This window comes from Halichoerus grypus, chromosome X (genome assembly GCF_964656455.1).
Source record: "Halichoerus grypus chromosome X, mHalGry1.hap1.1, whole genome shotgun sequence".
NCBI classification, from domain to species: domain Eukaryota; kingdom Metazoa; phylum Chordata; class Mammalia; order Carnivora; family Phocidae; genus Halichoerus; species Halichoerus grypus.
The window spans coordinates 91,921,267-91,948,113 of NC_135727.1; the positions used below are offsets into that span (position 1 = coordinate 91,921,267).

At 41.0% G+C, this 26,847-nt stretch overlaps 1 protein-coding gene and 1 pseudogene across 2 annotated transcripts in view; one reads left to right on the forward strand and one right to left on the reverse strand.

The window, feature by feature from the left end:
* The window catches only part of LOC118551138 (large ribosomal subunit protein uL11 pseudogene), a 29,864-nt pseudogene extending 11,354 nt beyond the window's left edge, over positions 1-18,510 (forward strand).
* JADE3 (jade family PHD finger 3) overlaps positions 1-26,847 on the reverse strand; it is a 134,659-nt gene that overhangs the window by 107,239 nt on the left and 573 nt on the right. The gene's annotated exons all lie outside the window — the stretch shown is intronic.

Here is a 26,847-nt window from a genome sequence, read left to right on the forward strand (position 1 = left end):
AGGATGAAAAAAGATATATAATGCAAACAATGATCAAAAGAAAGAATCCAGAGCAAAGAAAATGACAAGGATAAAGTGGGATATAGAGAGATATGACATAATGCTAAAAGGTTATTAATTCACCCAAAAGACTTAACAATCCTAAATGTGTATACACCTAACAATGGTGCTTCAAAATATGTGAAGCAAAAACTGTCAGACCTAAAATTAGAAGTAGAAAAATCCACAATTATAGTTGGAGGCTTCAATACTCCTCTCTAATACATAGAACCAGTAGACAGAAAATCAGCAAGAATATATAAGAACTGAACATCATTATCAACCAAGTGGCATTAGCTGACATAATAAAGAACACTCTACCTGACAATAGCAGAATATATATTATTCCAACAAGACAGACCATATCCTAGGTCATAAAACAAGCCTCAAATATAAAAGAATTGAAATTATAAAAGAAATAAAATCTTTAAAAAAAAAAGGGGGGGGTGCGCCTGGGTGGCTCAGTCGTTAAGTGTCTGCCTTCGGCTCAGGTCATGATCCCAGGGTCCTGGGATCGAGCCCCACATTGGGCTCCCTGCTCTGCGGGAAGCCTGCTTCTCCCTCTCCCACTCCCCCTGCTTGTGTTCCCTCTCTCGCTGTGTCTGTCTCTGTCAAATAAATAAATAAAATCTTAAAAAAAAGAAATTATAAAGAATATGCTCCATGACCATAAAGAAATTAAAACAGAAATCAACAACACAGAGATAAGAGGAAAATTTCCAAATACTTGGATATTAGCTAGCATACCTCTAAATAATCCATGAATCAAAGAGAAACTTTCAAGAGAAATTAGAATATATTTGGAATTAAAGAAAAATGAAAATACAACATAACCCAATTTGTGGGCTACAGCTGAAGCAGTGCTTGGAAGGAAATTAATAGCATTAAATGCTCTTTTAGGGAAAAAAAAAGGTCTCAAATAAACAATCTACACTTCTGCCTTAGGGAACTAGAAAAGGAAGAACAAAATAAATCCAAAGCAAGAAGAACAAGGAAATAATCTAGATAAAGCAAAAATCAATGAAACTGAAAAACAACAGAGAAACAGAAAGACAACAGACAAAAACCAATGAAAACAAAAGCTGGTTCTCTGAAAAGATCAATAAATTGATAAACCTCTAGCAAGACTGAGAGAGAAAAGAAGACAGAATAGCCATATCAACAATGAAAGAGGGGATTATCACCATAGACCCTGCAAACACTGAAAGGATATAAGTGGATATGATGAATAACTCTACGCACATAAATTAGACAACTTAAATGGGACATATTGCTCAAAAACCACAAACTACCAAAATTCATTGAGGATGAAATAGACAACCCAAAATAATGCCGTATCTATTAAGGAAATTAAATTCACAGCTAAGGGGCGCCTGGGTGGTTCAGTCAGTTAAGCATCTGCCTTCGGCTCAGGTCATGACCTCAGGGTCCTGAGACTGAGCCCCACGTTGGGCTCCCTGCTCAGTGGGGAGTCTGCTTCTCCCTCTGCCTCTGTCCCTCCCCCCTGCTCATGCTCTCTCTCAAATAAGTAAACAAAAATCTTTTAAAAATAATAATAAAAACGTACTGAATGGAGCCCTGGGTGTTAAACGCAAACAATGAATCATGGAACACTACATCAAAAACTAATGATGTAATGTATGGTGATTAACATAACAGAATAAAAAATAATAATAATAAAAAGTAAAAGCATCAGGTAATATGTTTTTAAAAAATTCACAGCTAAAAATCTTTTTAAAAAGAAATACCCAGGCCCAGATGGTTTCACTGGCAAATTACAACATACATTTAAAGAAAAAAAAAAACAACACCAATTCTGCAAGATCTCTTACAGGGAACAGGAGAGGAGGGAATCCTTCCCAACTCATTTTATCAAGCCCTGATACCAAATCCAGACAAATGCAGTACAAAAAAGAAAACTACAGACCAATGTCTCTCATGAAAATAGAAGCAAACATCCCCAACAGAATATTAGCAAATCTAATAGCAATATATAAAACGCAACAAACAAGTGGGGTTCACCCCAGGATTGCAAGGCAGGTTCAATGTCTGAAAACCAATCAATGTAAACAACCATATTAAGTCTAAAATTCAGCATGCACTCATGATAGAAACTCTCAGCAAACTAGGAATACAGGGGAACTTCCTCAACCAGATAAATGAACTTCAAGATGAAAGACTTGAAGATGGGGGTGCCTGGGTGGCTCAGTCGGTTAAGTGTCTGCCTTCAGCTCAGGTCATGATCCCAGGGTCCTGGAATGGAGCCCTGCATGGGGTTCCCTGCTCAGTGGGGAGCCTGCTTCTCCCTCTCCCTCTGCCTGTAGCTCCCTCTGCTTGTGCTTTCAATAAAATCTTAAAAAAAAAAGACTCGAAGATGAAACAGGAGAAAGATGTCCTTTTTCACTACTCCTTTAAAAAAAAAAATTTTTTTTTTTAGTATAGCTGACACACAGTGTTATCACACCACTCCTATTAAACATCATACTGGAAGTCCTGGTCTGTGCAATAAGGGATGGGTGGATGGATGGATATATGGACAGATGCATAAGCAGATAAATGGCATACACGGGCACCTGGTTCAGTGGGTGGAGCATGTGGCTCTTGATCTTGGGGTTGTGAATCGAGCCCCACCTCGGGTGTAGAGATTACTTAAAAATAAAACCTTAAAAAAAATAAATGGCAGGGCAACTGAGTGGCTCAGTCGGTTAAGCGTCTGCCTTTGGCTCAGGTAATGATCCCAGGGTCCTGGGATCGAGGCCCGCATCAGGTTCCTTGCTCAGCGGGGAGCCTGCTTCTCCCTCTCCCTCTGCCACTCCTCCTGCTTGTGCTCTCTGTCAAATAAATAAATAAAATCTTAAAAAAAATAAATCAGTGGCACTATCCCTACTCCTAAACATGACTTGCTTAGAACATGAACAGACATTTCTGCAAAGAAGACATCCAAATGGCCAACAGACACATGAAAAAGTGCTCAACATCACTCGGCATCAGGGAAATCCAAATCAAAACCTCAATGAGATACCACCTCACACCAGTCAGAATGGCTAAAATTAGTAAGTCAGGAAACGACAGATGTTGGCGAGGATGCGGAGAAAGGGGAACCCTCTTACACTGTTGGTGGGAATGCAAGTTGGTGCAGCCACTCTGGAAAACAATATGGAGGTTCCTCAAAAGGTTGAAAAGAGAGCTACCCTACAACCCAGCAATTGCACTACTGGGTATTTACCTCAAAGATACAAATGTAGGGATCTGAAGGGGCACATGCACCCCAATGTTTATAGCAGCAATGTCCACAATAGCCAAACTATGGAAAGAGCCCAGTTGTCCATCAACAGATGAATGGATAAAGAAGATGTGGTATATATATACAATGGAATATTATGCAGCCATCAAAAAATGAAATCTTGCCATTTGCAATGATGTGGATGGAACTAGAGGGTATTATGCTAAGAGAATTAAGTCAATCAGAGAAAGACAAGTATCATATGATCTCACTGATATGAGGAATTTAAGAAACAAGACAGAGGATCATAGGGGAAGGGAGGGAAAAATGAAACAAGACAAAACCAGAGAGGGAGACAAACCGTAAGAGACTCTTAATCTCAGGAAACAAACTGAAGGTTGCTGGAGTGGAGGGGGGTGGGAGGGATGGGGTGGCTGGGTGATGGACATTGGGGAGGGTATGTACTATGGTGAGCGCTGTGAACTGTGTGAGACTGATGAATCACAGACCTGTACCCCTGAAACAAATAATACATTATATGTTAATAAAAAAATTTTAAAAAAAGAATATATCAGGGAATCTAATTTTTTTAAAGTCCTATAACAACCAGTTAGCTTAGCAAGGGAGCAGGATATAAGGTCAATTCAAAAACAAAGCATATTTCTATGTGGTGGCAATAAACAATAAGAAAATGATTATTTAAAAAAATATTTACAGTAGCTCCAAAGAAATAAAATATTTAGGTATAAATCTAACAAAACATGGACAGGATCTATATGCTGAAAACTACAAAACACTGACAGAAGAAATGAAAAAAAATCTAAATAAATGGTGAAATATACTATATTCATGAGGTGGAATGTTCAGCCTATTAAAGACGTCAATTATCTCCACATTCGTCAGATTCATCAGTAGATTTAATCTAATTCCAATAAAAATCCTAGCAGCATTTTTTTGTAAATATAGATAAGTTGACTAAAATTTATAAAGAACAGCAAAAGATCCAGAATAGCTAAAACAAATTTTACAAAGAATAGTTAGAGAAATCACACTAACTGATTTTAAGGCTTACAGTAAAGCTACAGTAATCAAGACAGTGGTGTTGGTGAAGTGATAAAAACCGACCAATGGAACAAAAGAGAGTTCAGATATCAACCCACATAAATATAGGCAACTGATGTTTGACAACGGTACAAAAACAATTTAAAGGAGGAAGGATAGTCTTTTGGACAAATGGTGCTGAACCAGTAAGATATCCACATGTAAAAAACAGACCTCCACCTAAACTTCACATCATATACAAAGATTAACTGGAAATGGGCATAAACCTAAATGTAAAACATATTAACTATAAAACCTTCAGAAGAAAACACAGGAGAAAATCTTCATGATCTAGAGTTAATGAGTCCTTTTAAAAAAATGATAAATTGGACTTCATCAAAATTAAAATCTTGCTTGGTGACAGACACTGTTAAGAAAATGAAAAGCCAAGCCACAGATGTAGAGAAAATATTTGTTGATAAATTATGTAACCAACAGGGATTTTTTATCCAGAATATTAAAAAAAAAAAAAACAACTCTCAAAACTCAACAGTAAGAGGGGTGCCTGATTGGCTCAATCAGAGGAGCATGCAACTCTTGATCTCCAGGTGGGGAGTCCAAGGCTCATGTTGGGTGTAGAGATTGCTTAAAATAAATAAATACATATGGGGCCTGGCTGGCTCAGTTGGTAGAGTGTGTGACTCTTGATCTCAGGTTTGTGAGTTCAAGCCCCATGTCCGGTGTAGAGATTACTTAAAATCTTAAAAATAAATAAATTTAATTTTTTTTTTTTAAAAAGCCTCAACAGCAAGAAAACAAACTACCAAACTTTTTGAACAAAGACTCCTCTCAACAAATACTTGAGCAAACTACTTATTTCTGATGGGTTCAATAAAGTCATGAATCTGAAGTCAGGCTGGCTTTTTAAAATTTTAAGGGTGAGAGCAATGCTCCTTCCAGCTCTCCACATCCTAGGGCAGAAGTGGGCCCAACTGATTACTTTTTCAAAAACACTTTATGGTGAAATATTAAAGAATTTTGTTTCAAATAATCACCAGGAAAAAAAATGGGTTGAAAATTTTTCCCCTACTTATGTCCCATATCCTTAACCCACTCCACCCCCTCCTCCCTGGTGTTTTAGAATTTTGGTTCAGAATTTCTCTGCAGAGGATTCCCTATGCTGCATGGGAAGTTGGCACTTTGGTCTTTGTATGAATGGGTACCATATCTGGATTATTTCTGAATTTGAGTTTTTATTGCAAGATATTTGATTTATGCCTCTTTCAATAAAGTCATCAAGCTGATTCAGAATATTTATAAATACCAGTTGTTAGTGAACCATGTTTTAACCTGCCCTTCCTGTTTCACAGGATGTTTCAAATTTGTATGTATTTAATACTCAGTGGTCTTGTAGATAACTAAGCTTTTATTAATGCAAAAAAGACCCACTCTTTTGCTTGATTCTGTGGGTGCTGACAGGGCAGACTGCAACCCTCCATTTGGGCTCACTCTGTTCTCCATTATCATCCTAGACAACTGCAAATCAATGATTGACACTGAGTACCAGTGGAGCCAGCTTGAGGCAGAGGGCGGGCGGGGGTGGTCAGGGCTGAGCAGTGCCTAGTGCCTGGAACACACTGGGCATTTGCTGAATTGTTGATTTGATTATGCTGTTCAGTAGTGTGAAAAGGAAAGTGTTAAAATAAAACCTGTTAGGGAAAAGGAGGCTCTATCACAACGAGCTGCAGTATATTTTGCCAAAGCTATTAGATTTTTGAGGCAGCTGGTAGTTTATCAATTTTTATTGTTCCAATATAGTTATTTTATGGCCATTACTAGCAAAAGTGGATTATAAGGAATAGTGTTTGACAGGAAAGAAGGGCCCAGTGTGAGTCTGTTTGCTCTGGATCTCCTAAAACAAAGGTTCTTAATGTCATCCTCTTGGCTTATAAATAGAACAATAACATGATAGGAAGGAACATCAGTTTCTCATTTTGTGAGAGTAGTTCCAGAAAGTCTTTCTGCAATATTCTGCAGAGGTATCCAGTGTTTTTCCTGTGAAAACCTCTTTAGGTACCAGCGTGATCACAAAGGTATTTCAAGGTGCCGGTACAGCATTAAAACTAGCAATCAGTAGTGGATTTCAGGGACTTTGTACAGGATAGGGCATGATCCACAGGCAATGCGGTAGGATGTTTTGGGTGTCAAAAATATAATTTTCAAAATTAAAAACATGACTCATACAAATACAGAGTGAACACATGTCAAAGACTACTATATTAGTGAGGGAACCAGGCTGATTCAAAGAATATTGGAGAGATTTGGTATACAACGGTACTAAAATTAAAAATGCTACAATAAGATAGCTAAAGTGGATAGAAAAGTGGTTAATGTCCTATAGGACAGTTAATCTGTACTCTCTGGGATTATTTCTTCTACCAAACATAATTTTAATATCTCTACCCGACAAAAATCTTTAAGTTAACATGTCACTTCCAAAGATGCAATCCCCCAGAGAACTAAATAATCCTTGGGTGGACCTGTTAGTCAATGTTCCAGTATAACAATGAAAGAACATTTGGCCATCTTTTTTGTATTATTTTTCATTTTTAAATAATTTCTACTAACAGAGGGCTAACAGTTTATTTTATACCTGAGTAAGTCTTTGTAAGTAAAATTAAGGTTCTAGGGGGCCAGCTTTAGAAGAGCGAGTTAGTGCTTATATATTTTACTTTACACAAGCATTCCAAAATAGTCATTTATTTGCCTTTCAAACCAACCATAGGATCTTAGAAGTCATCTAAGATCCAGCCATCTCCTAGGGCATGTATGCTTTCTTTAGCAGTCTTGACAGATGATCCTGAAGTATTTGTGTGCAAGGAGGAAGGAAACTAACACGAGTACTTATTATGCACAAATTTATTTTCAAAGGGCCAAATTCCTTTTCTCACGGTAACATGTAACCTATATATTTGCCACATTTATCAAATAAATAGATTTCTTCAGTATAATTGCCTTGAATTACACCTTAATTCTAAAAATCTATACACGGTATAATCTATCCTTCTTAACGTACAATTCAAGTTTTGAAAAATGCATACTGTTGTAATTACCACCACAAACAAGATACAGAACAGTTCCCTACAATGAGATACCACCTCACACCAGTCAGAATGGCTAGCATCAAAAAGGCAAGAAATAACAAGTGTTGGCAAGGACGTGGGGGAAAAGGAACCCTTGTGCACTACTGGTGGGAATGTAAATTGGTGCAGCCACTATGGAAAACATTATGGAGGTTCCTCAAAAAATTAAAAATAGAAATACCATATGATCCAGTAATTCCACTACTGGGTATTTACCCAAAGAAAACAAAAATACTACTTTTAAAAGATAAATGCACACCTACGTCTATGGCAGCATTATTTACAATGGCCAAGAAATGGAAGCAACTCAAGTGTTCATCCATAGATGAATGGATAAAGATGTGGTGTGTACACACACACACACACACACACACACACACACACACACACACAGGAATATTACACAGCCATAAAAAAGGATGAAATCCAGCTATGTGCAACAACATGGATGACCTAGAGGGTATAATGCTATGTGAAATAAGTCAGAGAAAGACAAATACCATATGATTTCACTCATATGTAGAACTTAAGAAACAAAACAAGTGAGCAAACAGGAAAAAAAAGGCGACAAAAAAATCCAGACTCTTAAATATAGAGAACAAACCAGCGGTTGACAAAGGGGAGGTGGGTGGGGGTATGAACGAAATAGATAAAGGGGATTAAGAGGTAAAAACTTCCAGTTATAAAATGATAAGTACAGCTTAGGGAATGTAGTCAATAAAACTGTAATAACAGTGTATGATGAGAGATGGTGACTACACTTATCATGGTTAGCACTGAATACATAGAATTGTTGAATCACTATGTTGTACACCTGAAACTAATATAACACTGTGCATCAATTATACTTCAGTAATTTTTTCAAAAATTTGGCAACCTTATAGAAAAGATATAGAACAGTTCAAGTATAATTGCTTTTCAAATGTCAATTAATCAACAAGTATTTATTGACTACTTATATGTCCAGTGGTCACTGGTTAGTCTTTGGGGATAGCAGGAAAGTATGAAAAGGCAGAAGTAAAAATTATGCCTGCCTCCAAAGAACTTCTACAGTCTGATCAGTGAAGCACAGTTTTACACACATGAACCAAGCACAAATAAGCAATCTACTAAGTAATGATCTGCATGAGATGTGGATTCTGGTATTGATACTGCCAACATATGAACTGAATAAGCCATTTTTATGGTTATTTCTTATCTGGGCATTCCTTTCCTCATTCATAACTCAAAGGGGTTGTCTGAGACAATCTCTAAGGTCCCCCTTAATTATAAGCACATGTGAATCACGTAATGAGGGTTCAAAGTCATGGTGGAGGGCTGGGAAGTTGAGAATAGCTTTATGGCATTCAGGCAGTCCATGGGTTGACCCTACAGAGTTAGTGAACAAGGGCAAGTAGTAAGGGGTGCAGCATGGGGTTGAGAGGTACAACCTGTCATGGGGCTGCGAAGGGAGCAAATGGATGGATGTTGGTCCAACGGAGCACAGAAAAACTGCAAGGTGTTCCTGAAGACAGTATTGAGCCCAAGCTTTGAACTGTTTGAGAGCTAGGGAGAGACATGAAGATTTGAAAGCTTATTTGTCTATTAAGTAAAGAGAGGAGTGACACCATGATGACAGTGATCCACAATAATCTCCTAAAGAAAACCTGCCATGGGGCATGTCTTCTAGGCTCTGGGAATACAACAGTACAAACCATGCCCTTTCAGTTATTTATTACTGCACAGTAAATCACCCCAAAACTTAGTGGCTTAAAATAACAACCATTTTATGTACTCACGATTTTGTGGGTCAGCAATTTGGGGTAAAATCAGCTAGGTGGTTCTTCTGTTAGTCTTTCTTAGGGTCCCTCATATGGTTAGTCATCTGGCAATGTGACTGGGCCTCAATGTTCTAATATGGCCTCACTCATATGTCTGATGGTTGGCTCTTGACTGACCTCTCTTGCCACATCATCTCTTCCTCCAGCATGCTAGCTGGGCTTCTTTACAAGGTTGTTTCAGGGTTCCTAGGGAGCAAGGGGAAAGCTACAAGACTTCCTGAGACCCAGGCTCAGAAGTCACACAGAGCTACTCACGCTGCATTTTATTTTGGCCAAAGCAAGTTACAAGAACAGCTCAGATTGTGGGAGTAGAGAAACAGACTCTACCTTGATGGGAGATGCTGCAAAATCACATACATACAGGAGTGAAAGGACTTTGTGGCTATTAACCATTCTATCACACCATCCCATTTGGGAAAATGAGTGCTGAGCACATTAAGTCCTGTGGGCCTTCAAAGGTGAAAGGAACCATGTGAGGTAAAAAAGATAAACTTTTGAGTGGGTCCTGAGGAATACACAGGATAGAACAAACCCAGAGGAATGTGGAAAACTTCAGGCAAAGGCAGTACACACAGAAGTAGCAGGATGACTCATAGTATGTTTAGATTCTAGTGAATGCACACTTAGGTGGAATGAGTAGGGAAGAGGACTTGAAAAGTAAGAGGTAAGGATGGTGGGAAAGGTTGTGACTGGATGTGGGAGACTTTAACTGCTAGGCTCTTAGGAATACAGACACTACTCACCATGCAGGGAGCAGCAAGGGGTCAGTGGTGGCCTCGTGGCAGGAGTGGGAATGGTAGTATAGGGAAGAGACCTTTAGAGCTTGCATCTTTGTGGATAGCAGTCTGGAAGGAAGTTGAATTGGGCCTGGGGTATAGTGGCATAGAGATCATGGTAACTAAACAGGCTAGAGATGGTTTCCCTAAAGGGAAGTGCCTTCATGGATTCTCTTCAAGAGGTTAAAGGGTATAACTGGAGCGTTTACAGCCAGGTTTATTTAGAAGTATAAAAAATGTTTTTTTTAAGATTTTATTTATTTGACAGAGAGAGGTGAGTGAGAGAGCACAAGTAGGGGGAGCAGCAGAGGGAGAGGGAGAAGCTTGTGGAGCTTGATCCCAGGCCCCTGGGATCATGACCTGTGCCAAAGGCAGATGCTTAACCGACTGAGCCACCCAGGCGCCCTGAAGTATGAAAAATGTTTATCCTGGATTTAAATTGGTTATCCCAGGGAGAGCTAAACTTAGGCTCAACACACACACACACACACACACACACACACACACTCCTCTCTCCTGTATAAGATGCAGGTTTCATATGAGACAAGAGGGTTACGACTGTTTGCAAAGTTTTGTCTATATTAAAAAAAAAAATTCCTAGTGCTCTTTCACATTTTAAGTGGGCAAAGAATTATGGGGAAGGCTAGAAACCATGACGGAGCCAGAAAAAGGCTACCGCAATTTCGGCTGTAATCTATACCGTGAAGTCAGACTGCCCAGGCAGACGGTATAGCCATACTTTTCACAGTGGCAGCATGGCAAAGCACCAGCTTTCTTTCAACAGTCCACAAAATACATATTTATTTCCCAAACTATCACTTTCCACAGGACTTATGTGGCCATTAGAACATGTTACATGTAATTTTTAAACACAAAATGAGAACTGAGTTTGGTTTGTTAATTAGAGAGCAGGCAGCAATTCTCTTTCAGGTATTTGTGGGAGATAGGATGTAGAGAATTTGAGGGTTTCCTACCACTCTGGGAATGGCAGTCTAATTGTAAACCTTCAGGTCATGTATATATGAAATAGATCAGAGTAAGGAAGTATGGCATTAGGTGACAAAGTGAATAGAAAAGACATGATTGGGGCACCTGGATGGCTCAGTTGGTTAAGCATCTGACTCTTAATCTCAGCCCAGGTCTTGATCTCAGGGTTGTGAGTTCAAGGCCCATATTGGGCTCCACACTGGGTGTGGAGCCTACTTAAAAGAAAAGACATGATTTAATAAGGAAATATGGAGTAGAGAATGGCATCCAGATGAGTGGGTTTTGAGGCATGGGGGAGTGTCTTGCTGGGCTAGAATTTTCAAGAAATAGCCCAAGCAGGATTGGCAGGGGAAAGCGGGAAGGATGTTCTAATTGTGAGGAAAGGCTCCAGGTAAACCTGAGTGTTGGACTGTTGGTGGTACTTGGGGAGGGGAGGCAGTGAGGACAGTTTAGAGATGACATCCCAGACTGTGTGCTCTAGACTTCTGGTTCGACCGACTTTCCCTGAAATCCCAGGTGAAGAACACAGTTGATAGGCTGTGGGATGTGAATACATTACAAAACAACTGAACAGACAAGAGAAAAAGGACATTTAGGTTCCTCTTTGCACATACTGGTTTTCAATCACTGTCTAGTAGGTGACTGGGTAGCCCTTTGTGTGTACCTCATAGGGTAGGAAAAGTTCTCCAGGGGAAAACACATCCCTTTTGCCCTTGGTGCTTTCTCAGACGGAGCCAGACCATAGTATATAACAGTTATGCAAGAAAGGGGCCTCTGTTGCATTTTCTAATGACATAGTGTTCTGGGGAGAGATTTGAGTAGGCATGCTGTTTTGCTATCTCCTCCACGTGCTCCTCAAAACTGGGGAGGTTTCCTGTAAGAAGATGTGTTTCAAGACAGGATCTGAGATATCATAGATGGTTCACATAATGGGGGCTCTAAGAAATCATGCCTTATCAGCGTCCTCAACAATTACCTTTAAAAAAAGCATAAAAATAATTAGTAATTATCCAAATTACTTATGTTGTGGGGAGGTACTCAGGTTTATACACTTGAATGCCTATCCTAGAGACTGGTACATAGCAAGCACTAAATGAATGTTAGTTGATTCTGAGGTAGTTTTTGCAGCTTCTTTATTAAGTATAGCAATGCACTAAATTTTTAGTGAACATGATTCTTTAATGTTGAGAGGGCAAGTAAAACCATCAAAATTGGGCATCAGACAACCTTTGGATGTTACACAGGACTCCCATACACCTATGTTCGTAAACTTTTTCACCACTGAGGGTAACTTTTACAATTTCCCCTAGAGACAGCATGCTTTGAAGGCTTGCCTACTAAACACATCACACTTATGGATTACTTAATTTCCCTATTTTAATTAAAGATGGGTGTTTCTGACAGGGTTCAGTTAAGCATGAAATAATAATAATATTTGGTATGCCAGACACTGATCAGCATTTTATCCTTAATATGCCATTAATTCCACACAACAATCTCACTGGTTATTATTATTAACTTCATTTTAGGGGCACGTGGGTGGCTCAGTTGGCTGGGCATCTGCCTTCGGCTTAGGTCATGATCCCAGGGTTCTGGGATCGAGCTCCACATTGGGCTCCCTGCTCAGCAGGGTGTCTGCTTCTCCCTCTGCCCCTCCCCTCACTCATGTTTACGCTCGTGCTCTCTCTCTGAAATAAATAAATGAAATCTTAAAAAAAAAATAACCCTTCATTTTACAAAAGGAAACTGGGCCACGAAGAGGTTGCATAACTAAGAAGCAAAAGCAGGAGTCAAACAACTTGGGTCTCTACTATTCTATCCATTCTAGCATTCAAACTCTAGCTAACAAGGTTTTACCATGAGTGTTAGTATAATTCTAAGCCATCTCACTCTCAGGTTATTTGCCCTAGAAAACTGGAACTGTATGTGCACATAAACACTTGCACGTGAATTCTTATAGCAGCTCTACTTATAATTACCAAAAACTAGTAGCAACCCAAATGTGGTACATTTCTAAAATGGAATACTACTCAATAAAAAGGGAACAAACTATTGATATACACAACTTGGATGAATCTCAAAAGCATTATGCTGATTGAAAAAAAGCAAGACTCAAAAGATTACATTCAGTTTGACTCCATTTATGTGACATCCTCAAAGTGATAAAACTAGTAATGGAGCGCAGATCAGTGGCTGTCAAGGGTTGAGGGTGGGAAAAGTGTGACTGAAGAGGTAACACAAAGGATTTTTTTTGGGTGATGGGACTACTTTGTACCTTGATTATGATGGTAGTTACACTGATCTATACATGTATCTAAATCCACATGACTATGCATACCCCCCAAAAGTCAATTTTACTATATGACTTTTTATGGTTCTACCTGTCATTAACAATAGTTTTCAGATTTAAAAATTAAGAGTTGACTATAATGTGAAGCAAAAAAAAAAAAAAAAAAAATCAGGCCACACATCCAAACTGAATGGTGAGTTATCCCTTTAAACAAACATTCCTTAAAAGTTAACAGAATTTGTGTGCTTAGTCCCTTAAAAATACATATATTTCAGTAAATTATTAGATGGCATGATATTTGCATAGTATGCAATTTGCATAGTAAAACAAAAGTAAGTAATCAAAATTAACCCTGGGAAGGAGAATGTGATGAAATGAGGATGTTATAAGGATGTCATGGACAACCATGGCTCTTTCTACAACTTTACAATTTTTCCTAGAATGCATCTCTAGTATATCTCTAATATAACTAAAAACAGAATTAAAAAACTTTTTTTAATCTTTCTACATCGAAATGGAGCTATTTCCCAAGTTGCAATATCTTTACATCCAAAGGGTCTCCATTGCCTTTGAGAACCTCTCAGTTACTCCACTTACCAGGTCATGCTTGTATTCTACTCAACACCTAGTGCGTCATAGCACAGTGGGCACTTAAATATTTGCTGAACTGAATTGCACCTGGAAATGTGGGGAATAAAAATGACAAACACATGGTCACTCACAAAATTTATACTGTAGAAACACTAAATCACACTCTAATTCTGAATGAGGCAAATTATGACTGAGTGCTAACAATGTTCTCAATAATTACAAAGGCATACATAGAATTCTGGAAGACAGCAAGAAAAACATATAACAACATAATGCCAGCAGTGCAGAGGTTTTTAAAACCTAAGATAGGCAGAACCCAAACCAGAATCAATTATTCCTGGCTCCCTAGCCATAAAACCATAAAATTCAAGGAGGTGAGACAAAAAAAAAGGAAAAACTAATCTGTACTGAGTTTCTAGGGGCCATGCACTGCATCGGACATTTATGTAGATTAAAACTTATTTCAGGAGCAGGTTTCAGCTGGTATGTAAAGGACTGGAAAGCCATCATTCTCACCCTTACAAAAAAGAAGCTACTAGACAAACTGAAAAACCAATGACTCTTCTTGGACCTATCAAAAACTGAATACAGGGCAAAACCACCATCCAGATATCTGAAGAGACAGATGCCTGCAGGTAAACATAGGATCCCAGCATGTAAGATGGTAGGAAGATCAAACTAGAATTACTTACTGGAGACCAGAGTGTGGGATGTCATGAGAGTATGAAGCTCCTAGGCTCCACATGGGGTGGAGGAATTCCCATCCTCTGACAAGTGTTTCCTACAGGAATCCCACCACCTCTTATGGAAAGAATCAGGGAAAATCCCAGAGAAAGCTCATCCTGGTGCTGGTTGGCTGAGGAAAACAACGCCCACTGAAATCTACCCAGACACTTTTCCTTTATCTCCAGCACAGAACAATAGCCTTAATCTGCAGGGGGAAGGACTTAAAACCCTTGGCTTAAGGATGCTGGTGGGTACTCACTGCAGCTGGGGAAAAGGAAGACAGGAAAAAGGAAAAGAAGCTTCACCCCTGGAAGAGGGGCAGGAATTCTTGTAAAGGACATACTCTAGACCCAGGTTCCAATAGCTGCCTAAGTCCAAGTCAAATCATCGGGGAACTCCCTCCTCCTCCACCATCTACCACTTGGCAAACCAGCTACGTAGTTAGTAAAGTGGAATACAACTGGGAGGGCTATAACAGACAGCTCTTGGGAAACAGCACAAAGGAAAAACCCAAAGCCAAACAGGAGTCAAAAAGAAGGTATCACTAGAGGAATCAGAAATCTCTGGTGCCCTACCAATAACAAACATCAAACACAAGCCAACTCCTGACTAGATTAACTCAAATCCCCACACTAAAGGCCTAGCAGAAGGACACCTGTGTTCTTCTCCAAATATATCAAATATTTAACTCAGTATCTCTTGCCCATGTTCAGTTTCAACATCTTTTCAGCCATGTTCAACTTTTTATTATGTGGCATAATGAAAGGCAAGAAAATATTCCAAGTGACAAGGCAATCATCAGATTCAGACTCAGTATGACACAGATGTTGGGATTATCAGAAATGAAATTTAGAAGAATTATGATTAATATATTAAAGACTCTAATGGAAAAGATAGACAACATGCAAGACCAGATGAATAATTTCAGCAGAAAGATAGAAAGTGCAAGAAATAATCAAATGGAAATGCTAGAACTTAAAAAAAGAACAGTAAAAAAAAAAACCCAACATGCTAAAAAAAAAAAAAAAGACAAAAAAACAACATGCTCAACAGTAGACTTGACACAGCCAAGGAAAGAATCAGTGAGCGTAACAACTGAGTTTATTGGTCAGATCAATAAAAATTAAAACAAAAAGGGACAAAAGAGTGAAAAAATAGAACACAGCATACAACAACTATGGGAAAATATCAAAAGGTGTAACGTACTTGTAATTGGAATTCCAGGGGAATAAAAAAAAGAGAATGGAATACAAGAATCATTTGAAAAAATAATGACTGAGGGGTGCCTGGGTGGCTCAGTCGTTAAGCGTCTGCCTTCGGCTCAGGTCATGATCCCAGGGTCCTGGGATCGAGCCCCGCATCGGGCTCCCTGCTCAGCGGAAAGCCTGCTTCTCCCTCTCCCAGTCCTCCCGCTTGTGTTCCCTCTCTCACTGTCTCTCTCTGTCAAATAAATAAATAAAATCTTTAAAAAAGAAAAAATAATGACTGAGAACTCTCCAAAATTAGTGACAGACAACAATCCACAGATACAAGAAGCTCAGAAGAACACCAAGCAGGATAAATATGACAAAATAAAAAAGCCACATCTAGGCAAAGACAAAGAGCTCGAAGGCAGTCAGAGGAAAAAAGCCATTAACTACAGAGAAACAAGGATAAAAATTATAGCAAACTTATCAGAAACCATGCAAACAACGCAACAGTGGAGTAATATGTTGAAGAGGAAAAAAACTGTCAACTCAGAATTCCATATCCCACGAAAATGTCCTTCAGAAGTGAAGAAAAAAAAAGACTTTATCCAACAAAAGCAAAGAATTTACTGTCAGCAGACCTGGCACAAAAGAAATGTTGAGGAAAAATTTTTCAGGCAGAAAGATTATGATTAAAATCGGAGCTTGGATTAGCATAAAGAAATGAATAACACTGGAAAAGGAATAAATGAAGGTTGAATATAATATGTTATTTTCAAAATGTTTGAAAAGCCAATTTTCAAGACACCAGCCAAGGGCCAATCTTACAAGAAGGCCTTCTAAAGATAGTAAGCACCGTCAGGACTGCTATGGTAACTCTTTTCAGCACAACAGGGTATGTATATTTTAAAAACTTAGAGCTAGGGGTGCCTGGGTGGCTCAGTTGGTTAAACGTCTGCCTTCAGCTCAGGTCACGGATCTCAGGGTTCTGGGACTGACTGAGCCCCATGTCGGGATCCCTGCTTGGCCAGGAATCTGCTTCTCCCTCTCCCTGTGCCCCTCCCCTGCTTGTGCTCTCTCTCTCTCTCGCTCTCTCAAATAAATAAAATCTTAAAAAAAAAAAAAACTCTACAGCTAACATCATACTTAATGGTGAGAGACTGGAACAAGTTAAGAATGTCCTCTCTTACCACTATAATTCTGGTAAAGAAGAAAAAAGTAAGAATACTCATATTACCTAATTTCAAAACTTACTATAAAGCTATAGTAATCAAGATAGTGTGGTAATAGCACAATGACGGACACACAGATCAATGCAACAGAAAAGAGAGCCCAGAAATAGACCCACACATGCACAGCCACATTTTTGACACAGGTGCAAAAGCAGTAATAATGGAGAAAGGATAGTCTTTTCAACAAATGGTTTTGGAACTCCTGGACATCCACATGCAGGAAAATGAAACTTGACACACACCTCATATTCATGGCTGGTGGGAATGCAAAACAGTAGAGCCACTTTGGAAGACAGTTTGGCAGTTTCTTATAAAAACTCAGCAATCCCACTCCTGGTTATTTACCCAAATGAACTGAAAGCTTATGTTTCACAAAAAAATCTGTATGCTAATGTTTACTGCAGCTTTATTCATAATCATCAAGAAATTGGAAGCAGCCAAGTTGTCCTTCAACAGGTAAATGTACAAACTGTGGTACGTCCATAAATTGGAACACTTTTCAGTGATAAAGGGAACATGCTATTAATTCACATAACATGGATGAATCAAGTAAAAGAAGCCAGACCCAAAAAGGCTAAATATTGTATGATTCCACTCATATGACATTCTGGAAAAGGCAGGACTTTAGCTAAAAATTCAGAAGTACACTATTCTGAGGCATTTCTAGGAAACAAAACTGACTGGATATATATATTTTTTAACAGGAATAGCTCTGACCAGATCAACTTGGGTGGGAGTCCATGAAGTTCACATCACCATCACCATATACCATCGCTTTTTAAATAAATGTATTTGATTTTTAAAATAGGGTAATATATTCACATGGCTTAAAATTCAAAAGGTACTTGTGACTTTTGGCTCTGAGGAGGTAAAGGTGCAACTGTCTTCCGTCCTCCCGAATCCGGATTCATCTAACACCAGCTGTCTCCACCATACCGCCTATGTTTGACCCCAATGAGATCAAAGTCTTAGACCTAAGGAGAACTGGTAGGGAAGTTGGTGCCATGTCTGCCCTGGCCCCAAAGATCAGCCCCCCCCCCACACCCGGGTCTGTCTCCAAAAATGGTTGGTAATGACATCGCCAAGGCAACCGGTGATTAGAAGGGTCTGAGGATGACAGTGAAACTGACCATTCAGAACAGACAGGCCCAGATTGAAGTGGTATCTTCTGTCTCTGCCCTGATTATCAAAGCCCTCAAGGAACCACCAAGAGACAGAAAGAAGCAGAAAAACATTAAGCACAGTGGAAATATCACTTTTGATGAGATTGTCAACACTGCCCAACAGATGCAGCACCGATGTTTAGCTAGAGAACTCTCTGGAACCATTAAAGAGATCCTGGGGACTGCCCAATCTGTGGGCTGCAGTGTTGATGGCCGCCACCCTCATGACATCATAGATGACATCAATAGTGGTGCAGTGGAATACCCACCTAATTAAGAACTACAAAGGAAAATGTTTCAATGAAGGATCATTTGACAACCAAAAAAAAAAATTTTAAAGGTATACATAAAAGTTTATACAGTAAAAAATCTTCCTCCAACTCTCTACCCTGGCTATATATGCCCTAAAGCTATCAGTGTCTTGAACATCCTTCTAGAAATATTTTATGTCTATGTAAGCCAAAATATATATATTATACAGCACACATTATTGCCCCCAGTAGCTGTCACAAATGTTAGCATACAATACACACTGTTCTGTTTCTTGTTTTTCATTTTGTACATCTTAGAAATCATGCAATATCAGTGTAATATTCTACTGTACAACCAAGCCTTGACTGATACTTAGAATATTAACCAATCTTTTGCTATTATAAATAATACTCTAAGTAATATGAAAATATTTGTTGAATAAATTCCTGGAAGTGTTTGCTGGGTCAAATGATATATACGTTTATAATTTTGAAGGCTATTTTCAAGTCACTGACTTTTAAAATGTCAGGGATTTTCCATTTTTAATTTTTATCCTAGGAGGAAAGAAAGGAAGCTGAGATTCTATCACCAGGCAATTTCTGGAGGAATGTACATCTCTAAGATGTACAAAGTGAGCCTTCTCCTCAGTTTCCCACACATGCTTCCTAGGGTCCAGTTGCATTTTCATGTAATATATTTCAGGCCAGAGCTGGTTGCAAAGCCTATTTCAGTTTATGTGAAAGGTGTTACTTCTGAAAACTTCACAAGCACAGGTCAAAGGCTCATGCCCCAAATTGCTGATCACTGACCACTCACTTCACAGCACAATACTGGATTCTTCACTGCAACCACAGGGAGACTTTAAAATCTTGACCAAGTAAAATACACCTACAGAGAATCCTTTGTCTTTATTATAATGCCCAAATAAGGATTTCTTCTCAGGTAAAAACTATAAATCACATAAAGGTTATGAAGAAAAGCTGCAGATGTTTCTCCCATCTTCCAGGTAGTGATGGATTTCCAATTAACCATCTTTTTGCTTGACTACAAAGCGCAGTACAGCCTAGTACCCTAAGGTTTGGGGGGGTAAAGCTTGAACAGGAGGTTGAGGAAACCCAGGGACTCATTTTTTTTTAAAGATTTTATTTATAAGGATGCCTTGGGTGGCAGTCAGTTAAGCGTCTGCCTTAGGCTCAGGTCATGATCCCAGGGTCCTGGGATTGAGTCCTGCATCGGGCTCCTTGTTCAGCAGGGAGCCTGCTTCTCCCTCTGCCTACAGCTCCCCCTGTCTCTGTTCTCTCTCTCGCTCTCAAATAAATTTTATTTTTAAATAAAATTCAGATAAATTTTAAATTTTACTTATTTATTTGAGAGCGAGAGAGAGAACACCAGCAGGGGGAGTGGGAGAGGGAGAAGCAGTCTCCCCACTGATCAGGGAGCCCGATGCGGGGCTCGATCCCAAGACCCCAGGATCATGACCTGAGCCGAAGGCAAACCCTTAACCAACTGAGCCACCCAGGCGCCCCACCCCAAAGACTCTTTCGATAACAGCCACACAAGCTCAGTGAGCAGTCAAGCCACTTGCAAGGGGACCTATATCCAGAGCACATTAATTTTTATCCTAGGAGGAAAGAAAGGAAGCTGAGATTCTATCACCAGGCAATTTCTGGAGGAATGTACATCTCTAAGATGTACAAAGTGAGCCTTCTCCTCAGTTCCCACACATGCTTCCTAGGGTCCAGTTGCAGGAACAGCTGAACAGGAGGTTGAGGAAACCCAGGGACTCATTTTTTTTTTAAGGATTTTATTTATAAGGATGCCTTGGGTGGCAGTCAGTTAAGCGTCTGCCTTAGGCTCAGGTCATGATCCCAGGGTCCCGGGATCTTTGGTTTCCTTCTAGAAAAACTATCACTCAGCTCCACACTCAGTAGAAGAGAAGATGGCACAATCATATTACTTAGTTTCAAGAATACACTAAATTTAGGGGTGCCTGGGTGGCTCAGTCGGTTAAGCATCTGACTCTTGACTTCAGCTCAGGTCATGATCTCAGGGTCGTGAGATTGAGCCCCACGTTGGGCTCCACACTGGGTGTGAAGCCTGCTTAAAATTCTCTTTCCCTCTCCCTCTCTCCTCCCCCACTTTCTCTCAAAAAAAAAAAAAAAAAAGAATACACTACATTTAGAAATGGGTGTTTAGTAAGATTTATCAAAGGAAAAGAGGTTATATTCATTAGTAATTATTATGCATTACTGCAGTAATGGTCCCCAGTTAAAAAACACCTCCTTGTATTTGTACCTTTAGATTGTTCTCTCCCACAATGACTCTGGGCTTGGCCAAGAAGCACTTCCCTACTTTGGCTGATGGGACAATACCAAATGTGGCACGAGCAGACACTTGAGAAGTGCTTGCTCTCGCTTACTGCTCTTTGTGCCTTTGAGACGACCATGTGAACAGATCCAGAGCAGCCAGCTGAAGGAGAGACCACTTGGGAGTGGAGATGAGCCATCCTCGCTCAGGGCCTCCTAGACCACCCGGCCTGACAGCCACCAGTTAGGCGAACAAGGCCATCCTAGATCATCCAACCACCAGCTAACAACCCTCCCTGCCAAAAAAAAAAAAAAGCTAATTGACACATTTACTTCAAAGTAAATATGTCTGTGGTCTGATACATATGGAAAGGGGACGAGAACACTGGTTTTCTTCCTGTGCAGTTGATTCTGCACATAAGAAATAGTTTCAAACAGAAAAACCTGCAGTACCTGGATGAGAATAAATAAATATGTAAGTACTGAAAAAATGCCTAAGTCTTCCCAGATTCTCACAAATGTGCTGTCTGCCATCACAGATGGCACATACCAAAAAAACAAAAAACATTAAAAATTTCCATTTAGTCACTGAAGCATCCTTATCATGATATATTTAAACCGAAGTCTTATACTCAACAGTTCCATTTCTAACACTGAACAACAACTCAGGTTTCCAGGAATTAGTTCTCCCAATTTTACTTTTTCTCCCCATTTGACAGGGCTCAGTGAAAACTGAAAGAGCTCCCTTAATGCAGCCTAAAAAGCATCAAATATATAAGCCTAATTAAACCATCTAGAAGCATTCTGCAGGACCAGCTTCTTCCAGCAACACAGCAACTCTTTTTAGCTGTGTTAATGGTGGGCAGTAGAAACTTTAAGATCTACACATCTGGGCCAGAAACATTGCCTCCATTGGATCACAAAGTGGGACACTGAAGGGAAAATTACTTTAAGCTACTTTTGTTTAGGCCTCACTAGATGCTTTTCCGGATTACACAGGCCACGCCCCACCCCCCCCAGGACGGTTTAAGGTGAAAAACACCTTCCAGCAGCCTCCCACCGCCCTTGGAATAAAACACAAGCTCCTTAATGAGATCCCATAAGGCCCTGTCAATCTCCCCCTGCCTATCTCATCTCTCTTTCCCCAGGTCCTAGCCAAACCTCTGTGGATCCCTTCCACATCTCTCTTCCACCTCAGAGTCCTCACAACACCTGGTATTCCCTCTGCCTGGCAATCCCTTCTTTTACCTCGCTTATTCCTGCTCATTATTCAGGGTCCAGGGCACCTTGCTAGTTTCCCTTATAAAAACATTCTACCTCTTACTTGCTGTGTGACCATAGGCAAGTTACCTTTGCCTTACACCTCAGAGAGATATTCTATGTTAAATACTTAGCACCGTACTCAGTACACAGGAAATGGTTAACAAATCATAGCCGTTGTTGTTATGATCCCTTATAGGGATCTCCATCATAGCTCTCAGTACAATTAGCAACTATACATTTATTTGTAGGGAAAACAGAAACACCCCCTTGGATCCCACCTTAATACCTAATACTTCTCATGCTATTTCCTCACATACTGCATTTGGGGGGGGGGAGATAAAATTAATGTTTACAGAGCAATTATTACCTCAATTAATTATTACCTCAGAGATGTCAAATTAGGCAGATGAAGAAACTGAGGCATAGAGAAGTCAAGTACCGGCCCAGATCAAGTGGTAGAATCCAAGTTGGCCCGACCCCATTGCTTGTGCTGGGTATACGACACCAAAGGCTCCCCTAACTCATGAGCCTTGTTATCTAAGAGCAGCAAATCTCAGAGAAAATGGATCTTCACATTCAACTCCCAGGTATCTATTCTTCAGATCCTTAACCAGTCTGGTGTTCTAAGCACCTCGTGTAAACTCCTTCAACAGAATGCTCTTCCCTCTGACTGTGTTAGATTTCTTTCTTCCTTTACATTGGATGTTGAACTCTTAATGGGATGAGTTATCTTTCACCTCTTATACCCCTAGCAAATAGGAGGCACTCCACAGATGTCTGCTGAATGAATTAAATGAAACTGTTGGAGAATACATTACAGCTGCAAAGTTGGGGAGTGGTGGAGTGGATTTTCATAACAATGCTGAAGTTTGGCATAGTTGGGAACAAACTTGACATGAGTGATGACAAAAGGGGAGTTTATCTTAACCACTTTTACAACGGTTAATGATTTCCATATCTAGCACCAGAGATTCCATGTGAATTACACATATGTGCTTTACAGCTACAGGTAGACTTCACTTTACCTCTGGGGCCCTGCATCACCACCAAAGTTCTGCTATACCCCATGGATACATCTGAGCCACCCTTCAGGACAGGATGCCCTTGACAAGTGCGAATCTCTCAATGGTTACTTTCAAATGGTTCAGAAAAAGAAACAGAAAGAGCAAATGCAAGTGGGAGCAAACTATTGATAATTAGTGACCTTGGGTAAAGGGAATACAGAAGTTCTTTGTACTATTCTTGCAACTTTTTGTAATTATAATCAAAATAAGTTTTTTAAAATCTAAAAAGGAAGAAGAAGAACTTTCCCAGGAGATTACAACACACAAGGTCTGGTGTACTGGCCATGCTGGTACCATATTCTCTTGTCAGCTATTTCAAAAAGCACATTCCAGGCTCGGATTTCCTTGCCTATCAGCCAGTATCAAGGGACAAGGAGCTCCCTGGGTAGTAGGGCTCAGCTATGGCCTGTGGGTTGACAGAGATGAAATTATTTATTGCTTAGGGGCGCCTGGTGGCTCAGTCGTTGGGCATCTGCTTTCGGCTCAGGTTGTGATCCCAGGGTCCTGGGATCAAGCCCCGCAGCACTGGGCTCCCTGCTCAGCGGGAAGCCTGCTTCTCCCTCTCCCACTCCCCCTGCTTGTGTTCCCTCTCTCGCTGTCAAATAAATAAATAAATAAATAAAATCTTTTAAAAAAATTATTTACTGCTTAAAGAGTATTAATCAATGCATGGGCATCTCCTATCAGTCAAAAACACCAGTACCATTTCCCCACACCAGGCCCCCTACCTACTTTCTTCAGTTGACTGCCTTTTCAGTTACTTTTCCCAAACTTAGCTATGGCGTTAGGCAAATTCTCCCCAGGACCCTTCTTTCTGTCACCCAAGAGAAGCACAGAAGCAGTTTTGATGGTAAGAACTTTGCTGCTATTGTCTATGGAGAGACCTACAGGGAGGAGGCAAAAATAACCATGGGGGAGTCACAAATATTTCAGAAAACAGAAAACTCAAAGCAGTAGTTACTTGGTCTTTAATGACCATTTGCTAGCACCTTTTTATTTGCTCATCATTTTTACCCATTCACCCTAGATTCTCCCCGCAAACCAGACTGCTTCAGCTTTCCCAGCCACTGTAACTGAACAGGGAGAAACTGCTAAACCACTTAAGTGTCCCCATATAAGCCAGTTCAGGAGAGTGCCAGATGGGTGTCACCCAACACCCACTCCTCACCTATAAGGTGATGTATATAAGTTATTCCCTGATAAGAGATTTTTTTTTTAAATGTAAGCCAGCATATGAGCTCTACCTTCCTCAGCTCCTGCTCTGCGTAACCTTCATGAGGAAGTAGGTGCATTATGTCCTATGATAATATTCAACCTCTCTATCCCTGATCAAGGCTTGTAAGAGCCCTCTGTAATGCCATGTCTTCACAAACACCCAGTGCCTCCTGCCTCCCCTTACCTTCCCCCAAATAGTTGCCTAGTTCCAGTCAGACCTCAAAGTAGTGGGCAAAAAGAAGAAATAGATTTGTGTAGTTTAGGGGAGAAGTGGATTGTTATGGTTGATGGAACACAAGGGAGGGAAAAGACAAGCATTATCAGAGGAGAGGATCATACCCAACCTACCAGCCTAACATCCTTTGTTCTTTATTTTTACTTTCACTAACCCATCTGTCTCAACTATGATGAGAGCCCTGCATTATCACGTGTCCTGCTTCTGGGAACTTCATCTACAGGCCAGAAGGTGGGTCATGGGCACCCCCAAGGCTGCTTTCTGAGTCACTCCTGGCTCCCAGTTGATCACAAACCCTTCAGAAAGGGGTGGAAAGCCCTTTTCCACTCTCTCCTACCTGTTACCAAGATTCACAGGCTACTGAAAGTGAGAAGGCACTTACCATACTGCCAAAGCACGGCAACATGACTCAGAAAGGTAGGAGACAATGTTTGGGTTCTAGAACTAGACCTGCATCCCTGGGTATTCCAGAATTGACTGGATGAAAAATGCAAGGAACTGTTTTAAGGCAAAGATATTGGGTTAGGAACTCGTCTCTAGCAAACAAAACTGTAGAGAAGACCACAGTTAAAGAAAAGGTGGCAATGATGGTAGCTAATACTGAGACGCACGTCCCAAAGATCTCATGTAATCCCTTCACCCCTTGAGGAGAGGTATTACCTTTTACAATTCAAGTATTTCAGCTCAGAGCTCACTTTAAATGAAAAAGAAAATGATATGTTATGGAGGTACAATACTCGGCTAAACGAAAAAGAAAAAATCTAGTTTCACTTATCCAGAGAGTAATCACATGATGCTCTAAAAGCATGAAAACTACGGTATTCAAAGGGCACAGCGGCAGGGATCCACATTCCCATTGTTTACAGATGTTATGAAAATATTAAATTAAATAAAACACAATGCTTTGTTCAGACCGACTCCTTTCTCACCCTCACCCCCACCCCCAGGCTGGCAAGAAGTGCCTTCAGGGAAGGTATTTAAGAGAACTACTCTGGGAAAGTGGATTCTGGGTTGCTTAAACTGAGCCAAGATGTTGTGCAACCCGTCTTTACCTAAATTATTTTCCATTACTTTCAGAGTTTAGAGAGAAGCAGACAGTTATCTTTATCAGACTGAATACCGGGAATGAGGTCGCCTTTCCCTCCAGGCCACTGAAATCACCATCAACACGGTTTTGATTTCTTATACAATCAGACGGCGTTGGGGGGGGGGGCGGGGATCCCATCCTCAGCTTCACAGATAAACGGGTCTCACATCAAAAAACCTTGCGCACATCCGAGGCCATGGATTTCCTAGCAACTCAGAAAGTCAGAGAAGCGGCCAAACAAGTTTCTTGCCAAATGCCTGGGAACTACATATGTCCCAGGGCTACACAATGATACCAACTTTTAAACATGCCTTCACATACCACCATTATGGTCACTCACTCGAGATCCCGCCCCCCCGCTTTGCCTCCTCACAAATAATAAACGCAGGTTGCCCTGTGCAATTTAAAGCCAGACTTCACCAAAGCAGTGGTTCTGAAAAGCGAGAGAAAAAGATTGGAAGGAGGCTCTCTCTCTCTTTTTTTTAAATCGATCGCCCCACGGCCGAGGGAATAAAACCAACTCGATCGCTGGAGAAAAGTTAACTTTGCCGTGCCCAGCGGTGGGAAATTTTTCCCGTAAGATTCGCAAAGCCCTCCTGCTTTTCCCACCCCCCGGACCGCCAGGCGCTCGGCGGCCGCGGCGGCCCGGGACTGGCAGCGCCCGAACAATGACGGGAGGAGGAGGGAAAGTTCGCCAGCCCGCGGGGCGCTCGCGCTCCTGCTTCGGGGGTACCTGGGGCTCACCCGGGGCCTCATCACTCCCTGAGCCGCCCGGCCCGCCTCTCCCCAAGCACTCGGTTCTTCACGCCCCCCAACATCGAAACGGCCAGGGGCGCGCCCTCGCTCCCTGGAGCATCCGGCCCCGGGCGGCCCGCAGAGCAGGTCCCCCCGCCGCGGGTCTGACCCCGGGAGCCCCGAGACCAGGCAGAGCACAGAGAGGGAGGGGGCGCCGGGAGGGGGCACCGGAGGGAACGGCCGCAACAGTTATGGCGCTCAATTCCTGCCCGAGCGGAGCTGCAGCCGAGCCGGAGCTCAGGCGTCCGCCCCCGCCCCCCCGCGTCGGCCACCGGGCACTGCCCGGGCCGACGGAGGGGCCAGCGGGCACTTTACCTCAGCCCACACACGCTCTCGGCCCGAAGACGCTGGGGACGCCGGAGCGACCGCGATGTGGGGCCGGGGCGCCCCCGAACGCTGCGAGGCTGGGCCG